This window comes from Oncorhynchus clarkii, chromosome 28, assembly GCF_045791955.1.
Source record: "Oncorhynchus clarkii lewisi isolate Uvic-CL-2024 chromosome 28, UVic_Ocla_1.0, whole genome shotgun sequence".
NCBI lineage: Eukaryota > Metazoa > Chordata > Actinopteri > Salmoniformes > Salmonidae > Oncorhynchus > Oncorhynchus clarkii.
This window is the reverse complement of record NC_092174.1, coordinates 29,753,511-29,777,235: the sequence shown is the minus strand read 5'-3', so window position 1 is coordinate 29,777,235 and position 23,725 is coordinate 29,753,511. Positions and strand designations below refer to the sequence as shown.

Here is a 23,725-nt window from a genome sequence, read left to right as displayed (position 1 = left end):
TTCCCCAATGGACACAGACTTTAGTTCAACTTCTAGTTTTGATTTACATTTGGTTGCGTTGTCAACTAACATGAATTCAACATGAAATCAACAAAAAATGTCACCATGTCATTGGATTTAGGTTAAAAGTTGGGGGAGAAAAGACTAAATTTCCTTATGTTGATGACTCATTGCAAATCCAATCCATTTTCCATTTTGATTCAACGTGATCACATACAGCTCTGGAAAAAATTAAGAGAAGTTGGACAATTTGGGGAATATTCAGAGGTGGAAACTTTCCGTGGGAATTAACGAGAATATATGGGGATTAACTGGAATATATGCAAATTATATTAATACCATTTAAATGTAGATGTTTTTTTTGCATTGGAAATATTTACCATATCATATGGAGACAGAAACATAAACCTTCTACCTTATCATAAGTAGACATAATTGCTTATTATTATTATATAAATAAAAAAAACGATTTAGTTATGAATTGAACTTTAATTAAACGAGTTGACTCTTCCCCTGGGAGGATTTCACTGAACAACAAAAGAAACGGAATATTAAATGATCCCCAACGATCCATTGCATCTCCCAAAAACATTCTTCAACATACATCTGTAAAATTATATCTGTAAACCTTTGTTTGTCTTCTCAAGCTCCCATGTCTTCTTCCTGGACCTCCTCAATGTCCACCTCTTGAACATCAGACTCTTGAGGCCTCATCTTCACTGTCACTTTCCAACCTGTTTGAGAACGGCTCGATGTCAGGCTCAAAAAGCCTCAAATTTGCCCTGATGGCCACCAATTTTTCAACCCTTGTATTGGTCAGTGTGTTGCGTGCTTTAGTGTGTGTGTTCCCAAATAAGGACCAGTTGCGCTCTGAGGCGGCTGATGTTGGTAGGAATTGCAGGATGATGGAGGATGATGGAGCCAACAGGGGAAAGAGCCTCAGATCCACAAAGTCCCTTCCACCCGGTGGCTGATGAGATATGTTGGCTTGACTGCCATATTGTATCTCCATCCCAAAGTTCTTGCTTGGAAGTGTACTTCACCAGACTCCCAAGAACCTTGCCCTCATCCAGGCCAAGGTGTTGAGACACGGTAGTCATGACACCATAGGCCTGGTTGATCTCTACACCAGACAGGATGCTCTTGCCAGCACACTTGGGGTCCAACATGTATGCTGCGGCGTATATGGGCTTCAGGCAGAAGTCTTCACACTTTTTTGATGTATTTCAGAACTGCAGTTTCATCTGCTTGGAGCAACAGTAAAGTGGCCAGGGCAGTACGGATTTCTTCTCTTACATCTGCAAGCAGAGTCTGAACATCAGACAGGATGGCATTGTTTCCCTCAATCCGTGCAATGGCTACTGCTATATGTTTCAGGAGTTTCAGGCTGCTTACCACTCTTTCCCAATATTCATCAGCCAGGAGGATCCTCTTGATGGGGCTGTCCATATCGACAGACTGTGATATGGCCATTTCTTGGAGAGACTCCTTCCCCTCCAGGAGACTGTCAAACATGATGACAACAGCACCCCAATGGGTGTTGCTGGGCAGTTTCAATGTGGTGCTATTATTCTTCTCACTTTGCTTGGTGAGGTAGATTGCTGCTATGACTTGATGACCCTTCACATACCTAACCATTTCCTTGGCTCTCTTGTAGAGTGTATCCATTGTTTTCAGTGCCATGATGTCCTTCAGGAGCATATTCAATGCATGTGCAGCACAGAAAATGGGTGTGATGTGAGGTTAGGACTCCTCCACTTTAGGCCAAGTAGCCTTCATGTTCGCAGCATTGTCTGTCACCAGTGCAAATACCTTCGGTGATCCGAGGTCATTGATGACTGCCTTCAGCTCATCTGTAATGTGTCTGTTGTCCCTTGTGTCTGTGCTCTTGTAGAGTACTGGTTGAGGGGTGGAGATGATGTAGTTAATTATTCCTTGCCTATGAACATTTGACTGCCCATCAGAGATGATTGCAATACAGTCTGCTTTCTCTATGATTTGCATGACCTGCACTTGAACTCTGTTGAAATCTGCATCCAGCAAATGAGTAGATAAAGCATGTCTGGTTGGAGGGGTGTATGCTGGGCGAAGAACATTCAGAAATCTCTTCCAAAACACATTGCCTGTGAGCATCTGAGGTGAACCAGTTGCATACACAGCTCGACAAAGACATTCATCAGCATTTCTGACTACGTTCCTCTATTGAGTCAAAAAAACTTCTGATTCCAGGAGGATCATGAGCTGTTGCTATCGATAAGGTGTCTGATTCAACATTTTCCCCTCGAATAGAAGTAGAGGGACTTTTGTCAGAGGTTGTTTGTTGTGAGCGCTGAGGAAACTTTATGCACTTGGCCAGAAGAATCTGCATCTTGTTTCATTCTTCACATATGATCTGGCACAGTATTTGCAAATGTACACAGCTTTTACATTAGCTTCTACATTCCTTCTACATGTCTCCACACATCAGATAGTGCCCGTGGCATTTTAGAAAGATTAGAAAAAAATGAGAAAAAAAACCCAAATACAATTCCATGTACAGATAAATAGTTAACCAGTTGGATTTAGGGGGCGCTATTTAAATTTTTGGATGAAAACGTTCCTGTTTTAAACAAGATATTTTGTCACGAAAAGATGCTCGACTATGCATATAATCGACAGCTTTGGAAAGAAGACACTGACGTTTCCAAAACTGCAAAGATATTGTCTGTGAGTGCCACAGAACTGATGTTACAGGCGAAACCCAGATAAAAATCCAACCATGAAGTGCCGCATTTTTTGAAACCGCCTCATGCCAATGACTCCTTATATGGCTGTGAATGAGTTTACGTTTTCCACGTTTTCGCCAAGGTGTCTACAGCATTGTGACGTCTTTTTAGGCATTTCCCTTGAAGAATGGCTGTAAGGGACCATATATGGCATGTGGTCACATGGTGTCTCCCGCAGAAAACCTTGCGTAAAATACTGAGGTAGCCATTTTTCCAATCGCTTCTTAAGAGAAACCAACTGCCTCGACGGATATATTATCAAATATATTTGTTAAAAACACCTTGAGGATGGATCCTAAACAACGTTTGCGGTGTTTCTGTCGATATTATGTAGCTAATTTTGAAAAAGTTTGCCGTTATAGTTGTAGCATTTTTCGGTCGATTTCTCAGCGAAGCATGGTGAAGAAACGGGAGCTTTTTCACCTACAAAAATAATATTTTTGGAAAAAAGGAACATTTGCTATCTAACTGGGAGTCTCCTGAGTGAAAGCATCCGAAGTTCTTCAAAGGTAAATGATTTAATTTGGTTGCTTTTCTTATTTTTGTGAAAATGTTGCCTGCTGCCAGCAGAGCCTAGCATAGCATTATGCCATGATAAACTTACACAAATGCTTGTCTAGCGTTGGCTGTAACACATATTTTGAAAATCTGAGATGACAGTGTTGTTAACAAAAGGCTAAGCTTGTGTTTGAATATATTTTTTTCATTTCATTTGCGATTTTCATGAATAGGAAAAGTTTCTAGGGGTATTTATGTCCGTTGCGTTATGCTAATGCATTTGAGGCTATGATTACGCTCCCGGATACGGGTTTGCTCGTCGCAACTGGTTTTAAGCAGTTAGATTGAACAACTCCTTTGTAGGATAACTGTTTTAAAATGAAACATGTATGGGAACAGGTGAATTAACACTCTTCATTTAGCAGCATCAAGCAAGCTAAACCCACATAGTTAAACACAATTTGCTGTAGGTTACTAATTACTATTTAAAAAAGAATGTATGTCATAAAATATTTTCACCCCACCCAGTATTGTAATCATCACTGATCCTCCACCAAATTTCAGATCAAGACCCTGTCATGGCCAGCCCGAACTCCAGACCTGAACCCCATTGAAAACCTCTGGAATGTGATCAATAGGAAGATGGATGGTCACAAGCATCAAACAAAGCCGAGCTGCTTGAATTTTTGCGCCAGGAGTGGCATAAAGTCACCCAACATCAATGTGAAATGCTGGTGGAGAGCATGCCAAGACACATGAAAGCTGTGATTGAAAATCAGTGTTATTCCACCAAATATTGATTTAGGAATTCTTCCTAAGTTAGAACATTACTATTGTGTTGTTTAAAAAGGGATATGAACGTATTTTCTTTGCATTATTTGAAGTCTGACAACACTGCATCTTTTTGGTTATTTTGACCAGTTGTCATTTTCTGCAAATAAATGCTCGAAATGACAATATTTTGGGGGGAATTTGGGAGAAATGTTGTCAGTGGATTATAGAATAAAATAAAAATGTTCATTTTACCCAAACACAAACCTATAAATTGTAAAACCAGTGAAACTGATACTTTTGCAGTGTTCTCTTCATTTTTTCCAGAGCTGTATAATTGTTTTGTTTAAATGACATGTAAACAACATTGATTCAACCAGTTTTTGCCCAGTGGATCGTTTGACTGGCTCGTGTCCTCCTCTATTGGTAATGGTTAGGTTGTCATACCGCATGCGTTGCATAAACAAGAGAATACGTTGAACTCTAATATTGACCCATTTACGGTAGAGGAAGGAAAGAACATCAGTCACTGAAACATTAGCAGTCTACAGTTATGGATATTTTTGTTGTTGTTGATTATCCATCGTTTGTTGTGAATGACGATTCCTATATTTGTTCATGCAAATATAACATTACATATCACTCTCCATGAATTCTGTTTGAAACGAGACATTCTGTATACAGTAGTTGCATATTCTTCTCCAGGCTTGCCTTGCCTGAAGAAAGATAGCCCTCTGAGAAGGGGAAACTGGGTGTTGATACGCCCAGGGGCAGTGGAAAAAAACTCTCTGTGTGAACTGTCATCACCAGATAGCCACAAGGCCAGCTAATCTGCTGCCAGGCCGCCATGTGGTACGTGCGCTCTCCTTGGCCGGCTTCCTCAGTACGCAGGCAGGCACTAGGAGAGGGCTTGGGTTGGGTGTACCCGCAGCTGAGCTGGAAATCCTGAGCAGGGATAGGGATAGGACACATACTAATTACGAGATTGGGTTTCTTTCTTTCAAAAACATCAGATGTGATGTGACTGAAGTTTAGGATGGAGACACATGTCCTGCATGGGGATGGGGAGGGACATCAGAGTGAGTATACAGTAGGTTGTAGGCATGTTACACTTGAAAATGCATGGACACGTCTGTCTGAGGGAGAACTGTGTTTTCTCATGCTGTAATGATTTCATATCCTTCTAAACACTCATGAAACTGCTTGGTGATTCCCCTTGCTTTGTTGCTGTGGAGAAGTGAAGGTTTTGTTATCAGGGTTTTATATGGAACCCATGTCCAATTGTGTTCTCAATTAAGTGTTTGATTGTGATACCATAGCACTTGGTTGTTCTCATTTTATTCATGTTGACAATTTTTTTAAACCCATATAGCACAAATACATGAAAACAATTTGACAAGTTATCTTAAATAAAGTTTTTTGTTTTATTCGAAGATGAGATTTGAGATGAAAACCACTAAGAGTTTGACTGGGCTTTTATATAGACAGGAGTTGCAACAAGGCATCATCTTATAATCTCTTCAGGTGGCAGAGGGACCCTAGCCTCCACATTTCTCCTGCCAGTGAGATGGTCAGTCATAGACACACTGGTGGTCATGAGTCATGAAGCAGTCAAATTTCATGTGACCGTTTAGTCACGGTAATTAGGCTTCTCCAAGCTCTGATGCCGCTGATGGTCATTAGTAGCCTACCAAACTTACTATCTGCCTGGTACTCAGCACTCTATTGTCCCTCTAATCACTCTGAAATCAATGGAAATGTATTCGAAAATCTAATCAAACACTTAATGAGATCCCATGAGTTCATGTTGCGCAACATTTCAATATGCAATATGCAATTCTTCTGCGTGATGGCATCTACTGAAAAGAGGATGATCAACTTTCAAAAGGCTAGGCTACTATATATTTTTTGCAACTTTCCTAATATTGAGCACATTGCTTATATTTAATACAGGAGTATAGCCTACCTGGCTGGCATGAAAATAAACCATGGGGAAAAGCGCCCTCCATTCGCTATTTAAGTACATAGATGTATTAGAGTACATAGATGTATTTTTTTCCTGCTGCCCCTGTTTCGATACAGGTGCAGGATAATGGTCCATTCTAAATCAAAACAAATGTCACACATATATTATTTAGTATATGTAAAGACAAGACTAAATCAAGGATAGTCTGATGGGTGACAATATTAGCCTATCACTTGTGAATGATGCCCAGCATAAGAAACAATGCCTTTTTTGCGACTTTTTCAATTCATAGTCGCACACCTCATGTAGCGTAGCCCATAGATATGTTTTAATAAGATTTGTATCACAACTAAAGTGGCCAAATAACTTCCTAAAATTAAGCACATTATTTCGCTTTACAAGGTGTGTAGAGCCTAACTTGCATACTGTACATTTAAAAATATATATTTCACATTTATTTAATCAGGTAGGCTAGTTGAGAACAAGTTCTCATTTACAACTGTGACCTGGCCAAGATAAAGCACAGCAGTTCGACACATACAACAACACAGAGTTACACATGGAATAAACAAACATACAGTCAATAATACAGTAGAAAAAAAATCTATATATAAACAGTGAGTGCAAATGAGGCAATAAATAGGCCATGGTGACGAAGTAATTACCATATAGCAATTAGACACTGGAATGGTAGATGTGCAGAAGAGTAATGTGCAAGTAGAGATGTTGGGGTGCAAAGGAGCAAGATAAATACATAAATACAGTATGGGGATGAGGTAGTGGGATGGGATGTTTACAGATGGGCTATGTACAGGTGCAGTGATTTGTGAGCTGCTCTGACAGCTGGTGGAAAGCTAAGGCCGCTATAGTGGCCAAAGAATTTGTCCGATGGGTCTCTTAAGCTAACAGTCCGATATACTTTAGACAGCTAGCGGGCCGTGGCTAACTAGTAGCCAGTTAGCTGGTAGCCAGTTAGCTGGCTATGCTTTTGATGAGTTGATGGGTTCTTAAGTATAAGAATAGCAGATCCATACAGCATTCGGTGAGGCGGGTTGCAGGAGAGCAGCTATGTTTGGAGTATTTATTTCTCACGCAGAATAGAATAGGTCAACCTTTGTGCTATGGGGGATAGTAGATTGACATAGGCTAGTGCATTTGTTGTTCGTTAGGCCTACTCATCTTGTTGGCTGTTACAAATTAAATGTGGACAGTTCCTTCAACATATTCAATATTAACCTCGGAATTGGATAAGGAGGCGCACAGTTGCAGCCCCGATTTGTCTGTCTTCACTTGTAGCCTGTGAGAAAGACCCGATCAGGGGATGGTGTGCGCAGCACTCAGCGAGAAGGGCACAACAGCCACTTGCTGCAATATGCATAGATTTTTTAGTGTGCATTACGGCCACACAAAGGGGATGCTGCCGTGAAATTCTAGGCATTATCAAGTGCTTGTCAAATTCTGAATGAGTGACTGTGAGTGTGTACAGCCTGTGCAAAAAAAAACAAAGCAGAGCTCATGCCTTTCAAGCTACTTTTTTCAAATCATCATTAGAGTCGCATCTTGCAGCCTTACAATGTATTACAAATCTAAACATATAGCCCAACGTTTGTAGAACTACTAAAGCTACATTAATAACTCTAAATTAAGCATATAGGAATATCTATTTCTTTGTTAACCGCTCAACATAGAATATGTGCCTCACGTCCGCACTCACTAAAATAATTTTGAGACAATATCCTTTCTATTTTATTCAGCTTTGTTCAATTGTATTCTTCATACTATAAAATAATACCATGGAATTCTAAGCAAATCTTGTCTGCTAAATGAATTAGTATAGTCCACAGCCATTTGGCATAGCCAGAACAGGACCTATCATAAGGGCAACTCGAGAGTATGCTATTCTGTTGTTCTGAAATAGACTACATTTTCTTCATATCATGCTTCTTTAGACCTGTCTAAAATAAATAATGGATTTATTGTGAATTTGTAGGCTATATTACATGGACTTATTTGATTTTTAAAAATGTAGATGTTTTTCTAAGGTCAGCATCAGTGGCTTGTAGGCTATGTGTGGAAGCCAGGAGATGCCACATGTGTTTATGTTAATTAGCTGTCAATTACCATGAAACTGACAGTTATTTGCTTGACAATCACCAGCTGCCGAAATTCTGTGACCACCACAGCCCTAGTCAGTCAGTGAGTTGGTCCGTCTGTCCATTGGTCCGACAGATCAAAGTGAGAATCAGCCCCACCAACAAAGATAAATACACACTTCCTCTCTACCCTTTCACACCGCTCTTTCCCACACCCCTAAAACCCTTGTTCTGTAGCATAGCCAGCTCAGAGGAAATGACAGACCACATCAAGAGGCTCTATTGCTTCGACAGGAATGCCTGCACCAACTTTCAGGAGTGAGGGGAGACTCTAAGATATTCATGATTGCGTGTTGTTTGTGTGTATTTTATGGCAACTTTCACAAGTGGCAACACAACACGTCCAAACCTTATATGAGTTATACTCATTTTGACCTGTCATTTAAACTGCTGCTCTGAAGGCAGCTTGTTTATTTTCTATATTTAAATAGTCTAATAGCGGAGGTACATAAAGATGGCACCCCCCATGGACTTACCATAAATTCCTTGTCCACCCTATTGTACATTGCTCTCTGTTACTCTTTTTTTTGGTATGGTCATTAGCAGAGTATACATGATCCCAATTATATCTTCAAGACACCAGCAATTTGAAAAACAAAAAAGTCGATTGTGCTGATTTATTGGCACATTGAACCATATCGTGCGTTGTAGGTTAAAAACTTGGTCGATAGTACTAGAACGATGTCATAGTACTAGAATGATGTCATATCTGAATTCTGCCAATTCTTTATGCACGTTTGCCATTGGCTTTGAATGTACTCTACGTCATCACCCATTAACAAAGGATAAATTCAGGTCCCATGTTTAACAAACACAAATACATTCAATAGATTTACTGTATAATGTGTTGTCGTTTTACAAGCCAATGAACACAGACATGAATAAGTCCATCATTGACCTGCCTTTGATCTCAGTGAACTACGCAGACAGCTGGCAACGCTTGTAGACCACTCTCTCTGTTTGTCTTTAACCTACTTGCTCCCTCCATCTCAGTTCCTCCTTTTTTTTTTACCTCTCGTTTGTAGACTTCCAGGCTCGTTTGATGAGTATTTCATGATGACTTTCAGTGTTAAAAGGTAAATCTGCAGTTTCTACGTCAATCTTTGGACTTATAAATGAATGAAATATATACCCATTAAGAACATAACTCATAAATACTTAGTGAGCTTAGTTGAACTGTCTTAGTCCATCAAAACACAAAATATAATCTTGTTTTACTCCAATATTTGTAAACACTGTAATTGTAAACAAACACTGTATAGCCTCAAAACATGGATGGTGTCAAGGATGGTTAGTCCCTGCATCCATAGCTCTGTATATGAATTTGAATTTCTCCAGCCCCATTCCTTAGCTATTTACCAAAACAGTGGTGGGGTGCCCACTTTTTTAATGTTTTAATTGCTGATGTCAGGGCCAACTCTATTTCAATTCAGTCAATTCAGGAAGTAAACTGAAATTGTAATTCCTATTCCAATTTTCCTCATTAAAAAGTAATGAAGAGGAATTGAGGAAATGCCACTGCTTCATTTAAATGGAATTGACCCCAACCCTGTCACTCACGTCTAGATGACTAACCTGGTGTTTTCCCTCAAAGTGAGGCGACTGGCCTTGTAATTTCCCTGTTTCACAGCCGATTAGAGTATTGGCTACTCCTGGGTACAGTAGAGTAGCACGCTAGAGTGCACTTAAAAGTCATGTAAATCTAGTACTATTGATCTCACACCAGTGCTCATTGGGATTAGCTAGAAATAGATCGAACGCACCAAACAGAGTAGACAGGAATATATTGAATATAAATATTCAAATTACCTAGCCCCAGTGACCCTTATCATTGTCCTCTCCTTTATTATCAAAATGTCCACTGAGGACACGAGAGATAGTAGCTTTAATATTTAAAGATTTCTGTCTCATTTCCTTATGTAGGCCATAATAGTCTTGAAAAACAAAAGCTTACACATATTATTTAAAGTTGCTTTACTAGGTTTGGCCCTGACGTTCACCTGTTTCCTCAATCTGTGACTAGCACCAAAAAGCTCCTCTCATTTGGACAACCTGAAGGAGTAAATCAACAGTGTTTTTCTGGCCCTTCTAGCTCCCTTCTGAGACATGTTCTCGTCATGGATAAAAATGGCAGCTGCTTGAAAAATCCACCCGGGGCAATGAATTATATTTAGCCATTCCCTAAACACTGCCTGTTTTTATTTTAGGGGGGGACACACAAGGCCACCCAAAACAAAATTGTATAACGTTAGATTATTCCATTCGCTTTACTACAAACAAGAGGAGAGCACGCCAGGCCAGTCCTACATCGCTTTTCCAAATTTCTTGTGCACAATTTTATTTAATGCCTCTCCTCCACAGGAAACCCCTGCACGTCTCATAAGTTTCTCCACCTGTTTGGAAATGTCTTTGAAACATTTCGGGTCCCTGTGAAAGATCATAAGCAAGTCAATTAATGAGCAAATAAAGTTTGTCCCTTGCTCAGAAGCAGTCCATTCTGGAGAATATGAATCATCTTGTAGATTCATCTTTGGGTAACACCTAATGTTGTCTGTGATTCATGCAGACATGAATAGTAGTTGTAGCTTCAAAGAGACTCACTGGGAGAATTGAGCCATTATGTCCCAAAGCTCTTTTACACCTCATTGTAGCCATCTCAACTGGTTCCGCCCAATTATAAACACCTCTACAGGACTTAAGATTCGGTTGATACCTGCACGTGTGGTGAAATGTATGGAAACGTACTTCTCATGCAATAAAAACGTTCACTGATTAACTTTCTATATTTGAGAAAGGGATGCCTTTGTCAACACTGATCAAATCTGTTATTGATGATCATAAAAAAGGTATCCCGTCAAACACAATATGCAATACATTGTTCAAATGTTTAATGGCATTGGCATCACATCCGAGAACTGAAAAAGTTAGGAAAACAACACTCGTTCTTACCATTCACATTATCACAACATAACAGGAGCTAGGCAATGTTATCAATGCACTTCATAGGCTATGCTATTCTCTTTGCAATTCAAATGATGAAAGCTAGACAGGTGTTTTAGTTAGCAGAGCATGAATTCCTTTTTGGGTCCTGCACAGTGTAAGATAAGTGCTGTTTAAAACCACCTGGAACTGTACCTAGGTCTGCCAACCCGTCTCACTATTAGGGCCTGCTTTAGCTAAGAGATGTGGACGGAAACCAGAAGTATGTCCAGCCAATGAGAAACAGGTGGCTGCCTGGCCAGAAGTGAATTAACTGTAAGGACAAGTGTAAATTGGTGCTGGCAATAATTTAAGGAATTCGACACTGAAGAGGGAAAGTGGCAGTGGAGGAAGGATGGCACATGATTGTAAAAGTTCAGCCTATTATCAGTACTGACAGTCCAGTTCTCTGACATTCTCTCACGTCACCAACCCCAACCCAACAATCTCTGCTGTCTTTTGTCTTGTCACTGTTTATCATCAATGAGATTCAACAAGAGAGCCCCAAGCTACCACAACTACTACTACCACCACCACTGCATTGGTGCATTCCTGTCCATGAAAAGTCACAATGTAAAGCCCAGCAGATTATATTAGTTGCGTTTTAACTGCCAACCTGACTTTTCAGTTTCAGCAATCTGTTTGTTTATTTCCTTAAGTTCCCTTATGGGTCCTTTAAAGCTCCTTGGCATGGGTCTGATTTTGCCTGGCAGCCCCTCTTCACCACACACCTTCCCTCTTGCCATCCATAACTACCACACTGGTCGAATCCTGGTCCTGTCCAAAAGCCACTGCAGGTCTGATTTTTGTTGGCTTGGCTCCCCTCTGACATGCCTGGGAAGGGCAAGGAAAGGAAATGGGTGGACCAGCCGCTCTGCTCCCTCCCACCTTTCTGTTCGTTCCCCCAGAGCCAGGCCTGGCCTTGCTGGGCTGGGAGAAGCTAGCAGCCCAGTGTTTTTTGACTCCCTCCGCTGAGCTGAGCTTGTAAGGGAGCACGGCCCATCTGGTTCTAATAAATCCTCCATGCATGTGGCTGGGGCTGAGGCTGAGCTCTGAGCGGCTGAGCAACAGAAATTGCCTGCTGACCTGTTTGGGGACCTGATCACCCGGCCCACCAATGCAGTAATTTCTTTGTGGGAAAACATCAGGCGGAGGAAGATTGTCAGAGCGCTGGGTGTGCACATCATCAAACTATAGGGTCCCCAAACACGTTATCATCTTAGTACAACACTCACACAAAGCAGACCCCCTGACCAAACCCCCTGTTGGGGCTTGGTGATGCAGATGGCGTGTAATAGTTGTGGTGTATTGTAATGATGCATTCTTACCAATGGTGGGCAGTGTATCACTGTCTTCCATTGGGCCTCTCCATAAGAGTCTAGATAAAATAATATTGGTTGTTTCACGGTTGATCAAAGTCAGACAATGAAGGGCTGAAAGATTACATGGTCAAACCAATTTCCTAATTAAGGTTGTGGCAGTCAGAGAAGTTATATTTGTTATTTTATTGTTGCAATTATCTCTATCAGGTCAAGGATTTCTGATGAAATTGAAGGAACAATACTTGTCCCTTTAAATATTGCTGTAGGACAATTTTCTCAACTAACAGGCCATCAGACTTAACTAAGCTTCCCACTTTTCAGGAAAATACCATGATCACGTTGAAGGGTTTATTGGGGAATTGTTGGGAAAGGAGTTGTGTTTGTGTAAAGTGTTAATGTGTAACACTTTACATTAAGTTGCACTTACACCCGTGTAATAATACAAATTACTAACTGGGTTGTTCGTTACTTGAATGCTGATTGGCTGAAAGCCATGGTATATCAGAACGTATACCAAGGGTTTATAATAGCAATACGTGTTTGTGGTATGAAATATGGCCAATATACCACGGCTAAGGGCTGTATCCAGAAACTCCGCTTTGTGTCATGCATAAGAACAGCCCTTAGCCATGGTACATTGACCATATACCAGACCTCCTCTGTGATTACTTCTTAAATATCACACCTGCCTAAACGTGCATTGAGCGCTACAGTAAATCTGCACACAGAGTTGCAGTTACAGTGAGAAAATGAGCAGCATGGGCACAAGCAAAACAACAGTCAAATGCCTATACCCAGTCTTGACAGATTAGGTCATTCACTACTCTGTTGGTAATGTCTGTCTCTGGATCCCAGGCCTGTATTTATGACCTTGGCTGCTGGGTCCTGCTGACTCATGCTTATGAGGTCAAAGTCATCAAGGTGACCTCACCATAGGAGACAACATAACATCTGTCCTCCTCTTTCACACCTTCGCTGTGTGGCGGAGTTTCCTCCCTCACTCAGACCTCCCTGCCTCTCTGCAGTCACTTCCCCTTCTCTCTCTCTCTCTCTCTCTCTCTCTCTCTCTCTCTCTCTCGCTCTCGCTCTCACTCTCTCTCGCTCTCAATGCTTGGTCTATTTATTACACTGACTGAACAAAGCTATTCATAGACACTAGTTGAAATATGGTAGGCTACAGGGTTGTGTCCATTTAAGCTTTAGAACTGGCAGGTCTTTATTAAGGTATTTAACCTTTATTTATACAGGTAGGTGCAATTAATAGAAAATGACTCAAGTGAAAGTGAAACTCACCCAGTAAAATACTACTTGAGTGATAGCCTAAAGGTGTTTGGTTTTAAATATACTTAAGTATCAAAAATACATGTAATTAATCAAATATACTTAGGTATCAAAAGTAAAAGTTTTAATAATTTCAAATTTGTTATATTAAGCACACCAGAAGGCACCATTTTCTTGTTTTTTAAATTTACGGATAGCCAGAGGCACACTCCAACACTCAGACATCATTTACAATTATAAACTGGGTGGTTTGAGCCCTGAATTCTGATTGGCTGAAAGCCATGGTATATCAGACCGTATACCACGTGTATGACAAGATATTTACTGCTCTAATTACATTGGTAACCAGTATAATAATATCATTAAGGCTCCTCTGGGGTTTGTGATATATAGCCAATATACCACTGCTAAGGGCTGTGTCCAGACACTCCGTTTTGCCTCGTGCATAAAAACAGCCCTTAGACGTGGTATATTGGCCATATACCACACCTCCTTTGGCCTTATTGCTTAAATGAAGCATGTGTGTTTAGTGAGTCCGTCATATCAGAGGCATTAGGGATGACCAGGGATGTTCTCTTGATAAGTGTATGAATTTCACCATTTTCCAGTCCTACTAAGTATTCAAAATGTAACGAGTACTTTTCGGTGTCACTGACATTTTTCTGATTAAAAAGTAGTGTTGGAAGAAGTACAGAATTGTGATACTTGAGTAAAAGTAAAGATACCTTAATAGAAAATGACTCAAGTAAAAGTGAAAGTCACCCCAAAAAATCCTACTTGAGTAAAAGTCTAAAATAATTTGGTGTTTTAAATATACTTAAGTATCAAAAGTAAATGTAATTGCTAAAATATAGTTAAGTATCAGAAGTAAAAGTATAAATCATTTCAAATTCCTTATATAAAGCAAACCAGACAGCACCAATTTCTTGTGTTTTATTTTATTTTATTTAAGGATAGCCAGGGGCACGCTCCAACACTCAGACATCATTTTCAAATGCAGCATGTGTTTAGTGAGCCCACCAGAACACAGGCAGTAGGAATGACCAGGGATGTTCTCTTGATAAGTGCGTGAATTGGACCATTTTCCTGTCCTGCTAAGCATTCAAAATGTAAAGAGTACTTTTGGGTGTCAGGGAAAATGTATGGAGTAAAAAGTACATAATATTCATTAGGAATGTAGTGAAGTAAAAGTAAAACTATAAAACAAAAAATATTAATAGTAAAATACAAATACCCCAAAAAACTACTTAAGGAGTACTTTAAAATATTTATACTTAAGTACTTTACACCACTGCCAATGTATGAAATTAGCATAGCTAGCAAATTTCACAGTCTACTGACAGCTGACAGCCAAAGCCAAATGATTACATGAAAGCTTGAGAGACGTGTAGCATTCAGAGAATAAGTTAAATCCTTCAATCCAAATGTACTACTGTATTTACTGTACCGTGGCCTGACCAGGCATTTCCCAATGTTTTGCTTGGTGTAAAAGGTGGCACACATGAAAATCATGTGCCTCAGCCATCAGTCACTTTTATTAATTGCACAATATCCCACAGGTATTATCCTGTAATCAAAATGTGGAATAATAGGATTTCGTTTTGGGTTGGGGTAGGGAGACCACACAAGAGGTTAAGCTTGTATTGTTCATGCTGCTTCATCTGATTAAAGCTTTAAATGTGATTATGAAAGAGAATGACATAAACTTACTTCACAGGAATGTAGACATCTACTGGATCCATACATATTTAGCATCCCTCTCCAACCCAAGTGGGCATGAACTATTCCACTATAATTTCATCATGTAACCACAGCTTTACGAGATACTCTTGCATTGTTTTTCATAGCTTTATATCCGACATGGACTGACACTATACAAGTGCACTGGCTGCTGATATGCAGACATACATCTGTTAGATGATCAGTTGGAATCTGTAAAACATGCCATTGTGTAATGGTGTATGTATGTACTTCAGGGTAAGGGTGTCCACTTATTATTAATCTAGTAGTCTGGTGAGAATAGACCATTGTTATTGTTGATTTGGGGGTGAATCATATGGAGTTGGTGTTTAGCCTGAACCTATGCCATAGTCTAATGAAACGTGACAAGGGCTTGTCCTGGCAGTTCGATCAGGTTTTTTAAACACTCTGTGGGTGGGTGGACATTTCCATTACTTCATTTTGGAGTGCCTTCATTGTGTAATACAGTCCTGCAACTCAAACCAGGCTCTCCGGAAGCCCCTGATCTATAAGGACCCCATTGGGATGAGAAATGATATCTAAAAAGGAAAATTTGATTTTCCCCATGTGGCAGCCATAGTTGGAAACTCATACATACAGTAAAACATGGTTGCTATGGCGGTATCGTTTTGATAAATTGAAAACACCTAACCCCACACATCTCGTTCCCATACAAAACATACACATACAAACGACAACATCATACAAACATCAACTACGTCTCACCTGGCCAGATCCACTAGCACACATCTCCCACGCACTTTCAGCATTTAAAAAAGAAATCATTCAATTTTTCCATTGTGTTAATGATAGCGGATTGATTGATTTCCATGTTTTTATTATAATTAAAAAAAAGATGAGTGATGAGAAGAGAATCGTCTAACACATCGGGTATCTCACTACACCACCATATGCCATGTCTTGAAATATGCAGACAGACGGATTAGAAGTACATTTATGTTGTAATACTTCTGACAGACAACTTTCCAGCTATGCCCACAACTTCAGGACTTTTTGGCATTCCCAGAAAGCATGGATTATTGAGTCATTATTTGTTTTACACTTGACATGACTCTGTTATTGTGCTGCAGAATTTATTAATTTTGTATCTTGTATAGTGAATTCTATACATTAGTTCATACTCAATTAAGCGTATGCTCTAACTTTCCCTCCATCTTTTGCAAACATCAATTCTTTTAAGTCTTGGTTCCAATAATGTATATTTGTTTCTAAGAGATTGTCAGTTGGATATGTTCTCTGCAAGATTTGGTATATCTTCCATATCATATGAACATCCTTTTCTGACTCAAATAAGATTCCCTCAAGGTTGCTCTGATGTCCAAAAGATTTCAAATTGAAATTTCGTGATGAATAATATTTGAAACTATCTACATTTGTCAGTTCAATATTACTTTTTAATTCTGTCATGGAAATAAATGTATTTCCTGTTACCAAGTAATTTACAGTTTCTATGCCTTTAGTTTTGCAAGTGGACCAATTTATCGGTGAATTCTAAAAAGCTATCTAAGGATTGTTCCATAAGGTTGTGTTTTTAGGAAGTGATATTTCATTATATTCCATATTTTTATAGTGTCCTTAATTATGAAGTTGTTAATGTTCTTAGCTTTATACTTTGAAAATAGACAGGTAAAAATATTATGGGGTTGAGAATGCACATCTTCAATATGTACCCATTGTTCTCCTTTAGTGCATTTAACTACATGTCACAAGTAAAAGCCTTGGGTAGCGAGTTGATACATTTCCAAGTCTGGAAGGTTAAAACCACTATCAGACTTAGGAAAATGTCAACTGTCCTTTTTATTCTATGAATTTTTTTGGTCCATATAATTTCTGTACTGATTGATTGATTTATTTATTTTTATTTATTTATTTGCAACAAAGAAAACAAGTGACAGACAACAATACAGTGAAACAAGTAAAAACAACAATGTGCAGGTGTGTTTGGAAGCCCAAGGGTTTATATGAAAACCACACCACAAAAAAAAGGTTTGTTAAAACAGATAACAAAAGCTACTAATTGTAAATGTATACATTGATCAAAATATATATTTTTGTTTTGTTTAAATGTGTGCGTGCGTGTGTGTGTGTGTGTGAGTTTGTGAGAGTTAGGTTAAATGGAGGAGATTACAGAGTAGTTTGTTTCATCAGGCTGACCCAGTCTTTGTTTAAATTTGTTGAGGGATGATGAGGTTTTGGAAATGTGAAGATAAGATTTTCAGTGTATGGTACCTTTATATCTGATAGAGAATTGACTATGTAAGGTGCGGCAGTGTGGAGGGTGAAGTTTACCGGAGTGTCTTGTATTATATACAGTACCAGTCAAAAGTTTGGACACACCTACTCAGTTTTTCTTTATTTTGACTATTTTCTACATTGTAGAATAATAGTGAAGACAACAAAACTATGAAATAACATATGGGGCGGCAGGGTAGCTTAGTGGTAGCCTAGTGGTTAGAGCGTTGGACTAGTAACCGAAAGGTTGCAAGTTCGAATCCCCGAGCTGACAAGGTACAAATCTGTCGTTCTGCCCCTGAACAGGCAGTTAACCCACTGTTCTTAGGCCGTCATTGAAAATAAGAATTTGTTCTTAACTGACTTGCCTAGTAAAATAAAGGTAAAATGTTTTTAAAAAAAATTACTAACCCCAAAAGTGTTAAACAAATCAAAATATACACTTTAGCTTGAAATTCTGACCTTCTGTCAAAATTAGAAATGTGTAATATCTTAAAATGTTGCTAGCTAACGCTAGGCTATCTTGCCCATATACATCATCATGCATGATGGATGCGTCTCCCTGTCACGGATGCCATGACACGGTTTCCTTTAGTTTGAAGATGTAATCCGGAGACAGGTGTATTCTCCATCTCTTTAGCTATCATACTCTAATTCCACTGATTTCAAAACTTGATCCTCCAGAAAGTGGAGAACAACACTCCACTACACAATAAAAAACAATTAAAGCCGCGTTCGACAGGGTTTCCAACACAGACTGACCAGCTCAAATATACAGAGGCCTTCTATATGGCAGACCAATCCAAACTCCTCTCTTGGCATGTCCAGCCCAACAAATTGAATATGATTTTTCCAGGATAACTTTTCATCAATTAGAACTCAGAGGAATCTAGTGGATGTAACTTTTAATTTCCATTTTCAGTTCCATTCCATTTCTACCAATTGAGATTCTGACTCTTTTAAAAAATGTTTTTTTTTTAAACAATATTTCTTATTCTTACTAGTGAATACAATAACATTTTTGATGTAACAGTATACTTTTTTAAAGAATGTCTTCAGTGGGGTAATTAGTATTACCAAAAATAAATACAAAAACTTTGGCAGCCATGCCATTCTAAAGAGGTTTATTCTACCTGTAAGATTTATGGGAAGATTATTAAAATGCTTTCATGTTGTTGAGTAATGGAATAAAGTTATCTATATTTATTGTTTGTTGTCACTTATTAAGCATCCTAGTATTTAATATTTTTTTGTGGTCCACTTATAGGATTGCTGTAGATCATGAGTTATTTAATGTTGTATTTTTCCTATTGCAATTCTTTCTTTTCACTTACATTTTATATCCTGCGATTTTTTTTTTTATATTATGAAAATATTTTTAGCAAAGGGGAATTGAGTTTTCAATATTGGTCACATATATCAGGAGATCATCTGCAAATATGTTTAGTTTATATTCATGTTTACCAATATTGGTCACATATATCAGGAGATCATCTGCAAATATGTTTAGTTTATATTCATGTTTACCAATATTGGTCACATATATCAGGAGATCATCTGCAAATATGTTTAGTTTATATTAATGTTTACCAATATTGATACCTGTTACATTTGGTTCCTGTCGGGGGGAGAGTTGACATCCCTGTCTTGTGCCCCTTTCTAAAGCAATATAATAAGATAAAGTATTATTTGTGTGTATATCTGCTTTAGGACATGTATACAACCTTTTTATTAAATTTATTATTTCAGCTAGAAAGTTGAACGCTTCCAAAGTTTTGAATAGAAAATGCCATTCAAGATGGTTGAAAGCCTTTTCAGCATCAACAGACATTCTTGATAAAACTATATCTTGTTTTTTTGCGTAATGTATTCAACTGAAGCAAGTTATTGTATTTGTTTGTAAGTGTCTCTTTTTTATAAACCCTGTTTGATTGATATGAGCTCCCGAGTGGCGCAGCGGTCTAAGGCACTGCATCTCAGTGATAGAGCTGTCACTACAGACACCCTGGTTCGATTCCAGGCTGTATCACAACCGGCCGTGATTGGGAGTCCCATAGGGCGGCGCACAATTGGCCCAGCATCGTCCGGGTTTGGCCAGTGTAGGCCGTCATTGTAAGTAAGAATTTGTTCTTAACTGACTTTCCTGGTTAAATAAAGGTTACTTTTAAATAATAATAATAAAGTCTAGTAAGACTTTTGCCATTTTATTGCTTATAAGCTTGTTCCCATAGTTTCCATGCATGCTTTTCAGTAGAGACTTATCATATCAGAAACCACTTTGCAAAAATGGAAAACGCTCTGTATCAGTGAGTGAAATAAAATTGTTGCATCAACAATTTGCGGGTAAAGGAGGAGAAATACCCAGCACACCTTCCTTCCTTGTTAAAATAACAAAGCTGCCCGTATGCTAACCTTTTTTTCTTGGTTGGTTGGTTTGTTTATGCCTTGCATTTACTTTTTTCATACAGTAGCGTGGAATTTGGAATTGAAACAACAATAAATGTTCCTTCCTTAACCCCTCTCTAATAACAGAAACATCTTATGAGCACAACTGACCTTTGGCTTTCAGACAAAAAAATTAAACGTATTCGACATGACAGTACTTTCAATTTTCGAACAAACCATGTCCCCTGTAGTACTTCATTATTTCTTCTACAAGAGTGCATATATTTTCCACATAGTGGGCACCATGAAAAGAGAAACACCTGGTACATATCAGTGCAATTTCAAGAGAGGAGAGAAAACCATATGCAGTACCAATCTTCAAAAGAAGTTTGAATGCATATCTAAATGCATTAGAAGATTCAAACAATTCTGCGTGAAATGTATCGCTGAGCTGAAATGCCTCTTTACCCTTGACATTTGTAAACACTGGATAGTTTCAAAGCAATAATGGTTTGACCAAGCATCTGCGAAATTTGACAGTTATTGCCCATGGCATACCATGTGTGTTTGCAGACATATTGTGGTATAGAGATAATTGCTCTGTTTGATCCCAGCTAAACAGACTAGAATCAAATCAGTACCCACTGGAAAGGCCGGTCAATATTTGTGACCTTTTACTTATTGTTAAAGCAGGCCTTTGCTTCAAAATATCACATACATATTAGCTTTTTATATATATATATATATATATATATATATATTGGGATTTTAGGTTATGTTTTTGGGTTATTAGTTGCAAATCTATTTAGATAAAGTTAATGTAATAACAATCTACATAGATTGACCAAACAATGCTAATAGTTGTCCACCAAAATCGATCATGATTTATTAGTTAAATTTACCACTGATTGTGTCTTTCAGATTGAAAGTATTGTGAATTGAGTCAAACGGTTCAGTCATTTCCCGGCCCTGCATATGAAGGTGTCATTTCATAACAAATAACATGTAGTGGGATGATGAGGAGGGAGTACTCACTCTCCTTGGGACAGAGCATACACATGGAAGTTAGATAAACTTCAAACAAGGCCTGGACATCCTGAGTGGTGGACAGTGGTTTGGCATGTCTCATTGGACCAGAGAGGAAAGAGAGTTTTGGCTGTGTTTCGAATGGAGAAGTCCCTGCTGATAAGATGTATTTGTGATGTCTAAACAGAGATGGAGATATTTGTTTTGTTTCACTGCTTTAAATGAGCTAGTCGGCATTGTGATCTTTATAAAATTGACGCTGCAGTTTAAATATTTATCATGGTGAATTTGCAGTCATTTGGAATATTTGGATTTCCCAGGCTTTTTTCTAAGCCGTACGCAAACAGTATGATTGGTTTACTGTCTTGAGATCCTCACTCTGCAGCACCTGATTAGCGAATGGTATACTTATTTCTGGGTATACTTCTGTAAAACACATGTTCTACATTATGATGGATTAGAGGACATCAATTCTACATTATGATGGATTAGAGGACATCAATCTATGAGTCTTGTTTACTACTATGCTGTACTGTTGCTGTGGTCTATCTCTAGAACTCTGCACATCTCAAGTCTTGTTTATAACAGTGTTATAGACTGTAGCTTGATTACTATTTAATCTATTCTCTGTGGAAATGTCTATAGGCCTCTCTTTAGGGCAAAGGTAAATGAAATGTTGGCAATAATAATCCATTAACACAACATAGTAAATATATGTAAATATTGAATATACATAAAATTAAATATTGAGAAGGTGAATCATGAGGCCAGCATGAGTCAATTAGAGACACAGCTATTGTGAAATAAATACATTTCCCCCAAATTTTAGGCAATTATCATGAATATTAATTCAACATGAAAGCAATTTTGAAAGGGCAGGATAACATAAGGTATTCCTATTTTACCAAAGTCAAAGTTTCCACTTGTTTCTGTTTTATTTGGCCTGGTTAGAAAGGGAGAGGACATGAAGCAATGGCTCCGTGTTGAGATGAAATGAGAAAGGTTTTTCCTCTCTGTTTTACTCTCTGCTTCCCTAATCATCCCAAATGATTCAATCATGCAGTGTCCCAACACTGCATGATTAGTGTAAAACCAATGTCTATAAGCCTATAATCATATTCCAGTATATTATACTGCACTGCAAGTGTTGTGTTGGTATCCACTACTTAGAGGTAAAATACATTGCATAAGTTTGTTTACTGATTTAGATTTTCATATCTTCAAAACAAAGATATACAAAAAATGAATTGCTTAAAGTTGCCAATTATTGCATGATGTATCCATATTTTAATTACATTTACATTGAGATGTTAGTCATTTAGCAGAAGCTCATATCCAGAGTGACTTACAGTATCAAATCAAATCAAATCAAATTTATTTATATAGCCCTTCGTACATCAGCTGATATCTCAAAGTGCTGTACAGAAACCCAGCCTAAAACCCCAAACAGCAAGCAATGCAGGTGTAGAAGCACGGTGGCTAGGAATAACTCCATGGAAAGGCCAAAACCTAGGAACAAACCTAGAGAGAAACCAGGCTATGTGGGGTGGCCAGTCCTCTTCTGGCTGTGCCGGGTGGAGATTATAACAGAACATGGCCATGATGTTCAAATGTTCATAAATTACCAGCATGGTCAAATAATAATAATCACAGGCAGAACAGTTAAAACTGGAGCAGCAGCACAGCCAGGTGGACTGGGGACAGCAAGGAGTCATCATGTCAGGTAGTCCTGAGGCATGGTCCTAGGGCTCAGGTCCTCCGAGAGAGAGAAAGAAAGAGAGAATTAGAGAGAGCATACTTAAATTCACACAGGACACCGGATAGGACAGGAGAAGTACTCCAGGTATAACAAACTGTCCCTAGCCCCCCGACACATAAACTACTGCAACATAAATACTGGAGGCTTAGACAGGAGGGGTCAGGAGACACTGTGGCCCCATCCGATGACACCCCCGGACAGGGCCAAACAGGAAGGATATAACCCCACCCACTTTGCCAAAGCACAGCCCCCACACCACTAGAGGGATATCTTCAACCACCAACTTTCCATCCTGAGACAAGGCCGAGTATAGCCCACAAAGATCTCCGCCACGGCACAACCCAAGGGGAGGCGCCAACCCAGACAGGAAGATCACATCAGTGACTCAACCCACTCAAGTGACGCACCCCTCCTAGGGACGGTATGAAAGAGCCCTAGTAAGCCAGTGACTCAGCCCCTGTAATAGGGTTAGAGGCAGAGAATCCCAGTGGAAAGAGGGGAACCGGCCAGGCAGAGACAGCAAGGGCGGTTCGCTGCTCCAGAGCCTTTCCGTTCACCTTCACACTCCTGGGCCAGACTACACTCAATCATATGACCCACTGAAGAGATGAGTCTTCAGTAAAGACTTAAAGGTTGAGACCGAGTTTGCGTCTCTCACATGGGTAGGTAGACCATTCCATAAAAATGGAGCTCTATAGGAGAAAGCCCTGCCTCCAGCTGTTTGCTTAGAAATTCTAGGGAAAATTAGGAGGCCTGCGTCTTGTGACCGTTGCGTACGTGTAGATATGTACGGCAGGATCAGAGAGATAGGTAGGAGCAAGCCCATG

The 23,725-nt window shown here is 39.1% G+C and overlaps 1 long non-coding RNA gene across 2 annotated transcripts in view; it reads left to right on the top strand.

Moving 5' to 3' along the window:
- Window positions 1-4,916: 4,916 nt before the first annotated feature.
- LOC139387277 (uncharacterized) overlaps window positions 4,917-23,725 on the top strand; it is a 41,257-nt gene continuing 22,448 nt past the window's right edge. The window contains exon 1 of one of the 2 annotated variants that reach the window (XR_011629149.1): window positions 4,917-5,113. This is a non-coding gene — a long non-coding RNA (uncharacterized lncRNA). The remainder of the gene's footprint in view (window positions 5,114-23,725) is intronic. The other variant, XR_011629148.1, reaches the window with a different exon arrangement.